Raw genomic sequence first — 4,802 nt, 5'->3', positions numbered from 1 at the left:
ATTTCATGAAAAACAGTGGATCACTTTTGGTACAGAAATCTAGACCTCAGTGTAACGCTTAGGTGGTTAAAGCCTGTTTACATGAAGGTGTTGGGTAGAAATAGCTACATATCTACCACACACTCCATGTACTTGTCACTATGTCCAAAAGTGTCGGGTGGTGCGCCAGGCTAAAAGAGGCCGGGGAGAACAGCTACAAATGGTAAATATTAATTCAAAAAATAAATATGCAATGTGAATATTTTCTTACATACATGACAAATATTTTAGTACTGAACATAACTATAACATGGCAGGTTCACCAGGTGAAAGAGGAAATATACTCATGGAGCTACCACAGGACTGGTAGGTACCAATATAATACATATGGTATAGCCAGTCAGAATGTTTTACCAAAGGTAGTGATGATTCTATTATGGCCTACTAGTTCCTGGAAGGTCACAAAATACACAGGCTAACAGCTTACTAATGATTAACTGGAACATATCAGATAATTCTAGACTTGAAGGTCACTTCAGATCACACAAGCACTGGACAGCACAGCAAAAACCAAAGCTAACATTTCAGGATTAGATGGATGTTCACACGCTGCCGTCCTGCTTGGTGGTGAAATCCTAAATTCATCTTGCCCTAATTCATTACAGAGAATGTAGCAGGATGACTGAGACCCCACAGCGGTGCAGACCCACCCGGACGATAGTGTTACAGCTGTCGGTTCAGCCCGGAACGTCTCCCCATTATTGCAGTATCTGTTTAGATTTACCTTTGGCTTCATTCTAGCTGAATGTCACTCTCTGTAAACCAGACATTGGGCCTGATTTTATAAAGCTCTCCAAAGCTGGAGAAGTAAACACTTTCATCAGTGAAGCTGGGTGATCCAACAAACCTGGAATTGTTCAGGATTTAAAACCTTTGCTTGCAAATAGAAAATGACTTTGAAGAATTCCAGGTTTGCTGGATCACTCAGCTTCACTGATGAAAGTGTATCCTCCTCAGCATTGGAGAGCTGTAATAAATCAGGCCATTGTGTTAGCTGTTCTGCTTACAATTAACAGGACACCGACCCAATGCCAAATAACTGCCAGCTATGCCAGCCAGGCCCAAAGACATAAAACAGCTCCTCAGACTTTTTTATACAAAAGCTTACTTAAAAAACAGTTTGCACGCACACACATTAACGTCACATACTGTCGAAATATAACAGATACCGCAAATGTAATCTGTTACAGGATATATTGATGGAAAAAAAAAATGCTTAGTGGGATCTGGCCAAAAAGACTCAGCTTCGGCCATCATAGTTTTTCAGCAATGGTCAATAATGACGAAATGTTTCCTCAATGGGTGAATATCTAACTTTAAAATGTTCCTCTATTGTTAGGGCGGCGTTTCTCACCCATATGGATACTAAAGTTCGTCCTGAACATGCTAGGGGTTTCTTGTGCCATGAGCAATTTGGACTCCTCGGGTCAGTTTAAGTGATACCAAGGATTTGTCTTGCTTTGGTAAGGGTAGGGTAAGGGCGAAATTCTTCCCACTGGCCAGCAATTTAAGAGGAATTCTTCTTAATGACCATCATGTGAATATACTGTGAGTAGTAATCAGTTTTCTCCCTAGACCCTTTTATCCAGGCGCACCACCCGGAACTTTTCAGTAACCACCCAGCTATTTTTAGGTGGTTACTGAAGAGTTTGGACCGAATACAGGGGCTTCAGCTTCTTCCCACCCAGCTGGATGAACACTGATAATCATAGTAAACCAGAAAGTTATTTCACAAGGTCAAGAAAAGGCTGCATTCGGAGGATGCATGAACTGCTCCATCATCCAGCTCACAGAGGGTTAAAGCTTAGGAGCTACAAATTATCAAGCAACAATATATATTTTAGAGATATAACACTGTGTAAACAATTATATAACCAAGGTATAAAAATGGCACAACTACAATATAGTGACCGGGCTAAGCACCCATACCGGGAAGTCAGGGATTGGGGTATTAACAATATAAACCTGGACAACACTGATAGATAAAACATTACTAAGGTGCTTTACAAAAAAACTGATCTATCTGTAATCCTGTATATATTTCTGCGTAATATGTTGGCGCTAAATAAACCCTGTTTATTATTATTATTATTAATAATAATAATAATAATAATATACTTAGGACAGGGTTGGAGAATTAGCTTTCATATTTCCTTCTGCATGTGTTACAAATATTACATCCATCTGCAGTAACCGAAAGGAAAACCTCTGACATTGAAAATGTAGGCATGCATGAGAGACAGAAATAAAGAGATGTGTCCTTCCTGCGTATGTGTGCTTATCATGGACATTTTAGTTTGGGGGGAATAATACTCACATCCTCACTGTTATAAATTATTACGCTCCTGTTTTTCCTGCTATGAGGAAATGGAATGAGATTAAACCAGACTGGAAATCATTCAAAAACCCAAAGGTTACAGTAAGGTGGGTGATTGGGACTGACGCAGATCCCAGAATTTTAGGTATTTAGTTCTTGTTTGCTAAATAAAAGAAGGGGAGGAGGGTTTAAAGAAAAGGAGAAGCAAGAATCTGGTTCAAAGGTCAGTTGGCAAGGGCGAGGCTTCAGCAAGCGTTGGTATTAAACTAAAGGGAGGGTGGAGGAAAGAATTTGGCATCCATTAGTATGGTGTAAGAATAATCCGTGCTCACAGAGAATAAAACCAGACGCTCATGCGTAAAGAAAACCAGGGATATAATTATTCGTGAACAACAGAACCCTCCCCCTTACACTGCCATTTTGGAAGTCAGTCAAGAGCATGCTTAACCCTTGCTAACATGGATGTATTTAATGTACAGCACTGCATAATATGTTGGCGCTATATAAATCCTGTTTAATAATAAATAATTATAATAATAATAACGGACAGGAGCTCTGTCGACAACACTGAAAACAAAATGTGCACAATAAATCAGTTCCAGTTTTTAAAGCTTGTCCATGCGAAATACAAACAACAAAAATATATTATTATTATATTATAGTAATGACTGCGATCATCATACACAGAGCCACACAAACAGCAAGCATTTATCTTCAATGTCTGCAGAAATTATATTAATTGCATGATACGGAATAAAGTGCAACTTTGTAAACAATTTAGTAAAATGTAGTTATGGAATTGTTAAAAAAGAATGTTCTCTACTTAGAATAGAGAACATAAAGGTTACAAAGTTAACAACCAGTGTTAAAGCATTTTTTTTAGGCCAGTGGGAAGGAATTGTACTCAACTCTACAGTAACCACCCAAAAACAGCCAGGTGGTTACTGAATAGTGCCGGGTGGTGCGCCCAGCTAAAAGGCGCTGGGGAGAACACTGTTGCCTAAACTTTTTCATGGAAGCTCGCAGTTACTGTGCCAATTTTTAATCGCTTCCATGTTTTTTAAAGATTATTAGGGGACAAATAAAATATTAGTTAACCAAAGCAGTACTTTTGCAAACATAACAACAGTGTGAACAAGCTTCTTTGGTTCATGGTTTTCACACTGCTGTGGCTGCAGTGCAATTCTGTCAACAGCAACCATGCAGCCAAAAGCAAGTTATCTCTTTCTGATAACCGTGCTGGGTTCTGCCACAATGGTTCCTAATCAAGTGAATCGGAGTCTCTATGGCAAAACAAGGCGGGTCTAAAATGGTCCCTAAGTGTCTTCTCTCTTTAGCTCCTTTTAGTGGGCGCACCACCCGACACTTTTCAGTAACTACCCAAAAATAACTGGGTGGTTACTGAAAAGAGTTAGTTCACAATCCAGGGCCTACTTTTTTTGTTCTACCCGGCTTAAAAAAATTTGAGCACTGCCTAATCAGCTCCTATACATAAGTTTCACAACAACAGCCTGCTGACTATACAAAACAGGAAAGTGTTGCAATTCAATGTTCTGCATTGTATATAAAACAAACCCACAGCTGCCGCTTTCCCCACTTTTTATAAAGAATCACAGCGGCATTTCTCACCGGTGACATACAATATATTATTTATAAACCAGGAATTAATTTCCACATATCCCAAGGAACATCTCCAAAAAAGACACCAATTCTCTAAAGCCAATTAAACTGATTGAAATCAGATCTGTGAGCCTTTCTATTGAAGAGAGCAATGCTGGAAGATGAGACCTAATCACAAGGGAGAATAGAATCCTAGGAACGGTTATAAAGAAAAGTTTTTCTTTTGCATTGGGTAAGTTATGAGGGTGGGAAAACTTGTGAATCACCATATCAGTATCAGGATTACAGCGATATTACATCATAAACTGCTTTGTACATCCCACAGAGCTACAGAAAACATTGTCACATTGGCTTATGGTGGAGGTTCTATAATTAGGAGACTTGTGGAATACCCCCGGGTTCTGTGATATGGAAAGGTCGGGGGGGGGCTCCTCTCCTTATAGAGCCTCCTCCATGCTAAGAAATATTTCGGACCCCAGCCTCTCTGTCCTATGGGCAGCTCTGGGCCCCACGTTCTTATAAATCTTAGATTACAACACCAGATACAAATATTTACAAACATCACCAGAAAATGACAAAACTTTGCCCAATATACAAAAATATTATCGCTACAGATATACAGGGTGAACAGTAAATGATAAGATTTCCATATACTCTTTTAACACCCATTTTAGTGCATCAGTATTTAAATGATTTGCCATTATCTGAACTATCTGAAAAGAAAAAAAGAATACATTGAAATAAATTTAGTTATAAAATGTAATATAACACAAACGCCATAAAATAAATCCTATCATTTACTGTCCACCCTATATAAAAAAAAGTT

The 4,802-nt window shown here is 38.8% G+C and overlaps 2 protein-coding genes across 2 annotated transcripts in view; one reads left to right on the top strand and one right to left on the bottom strand.

Moving 5' to 3' along the window:
• ZC3H4 (zinc finger CCCH-type containing 4) overlaps positions 1-4,802 on the bottom strand; it is a gene marked incomplete in the record, with an annotated part of 21,767 nt that overhangs the window by 15,140 nt on the left and 1,825 nt on the right.
• SAE1 (SUMO1 activating enzyme subunit 1) overlaps positions 3,929-4,802 on the top strand; it is a 39,443-nt gene continuing 38,569 nt past the window's right edge. The window contains exon 1 of the mRNA XM_072431136.1: positions 3,929-4,208. The gene's annotated coding sequence lies outside the window, so the exon portion shown is untranslated. The remainder of the gene's footprint in view (positions 4,209-4,802) is intronic.

This window comes from Pyxicephalus adspersus, chromosome Z (assembly GCF_032062135.1).
Source record: "Pyxicephalus adspersus chromosome Z, UCB_Pads_2.0, whole genome shotgun sequence".
NCBI lineage: Eukaryota > Metazoa > Chordata > Amphibia > Anura > Pyxicephalidae > Pyxicephalus > Pyxicephalus adspersus.
The sequence above is the reverse complement of the archived record's forward strand: the minus strand, read 5'-3'. Positions and strand labels throughout refer to the sequence as shown.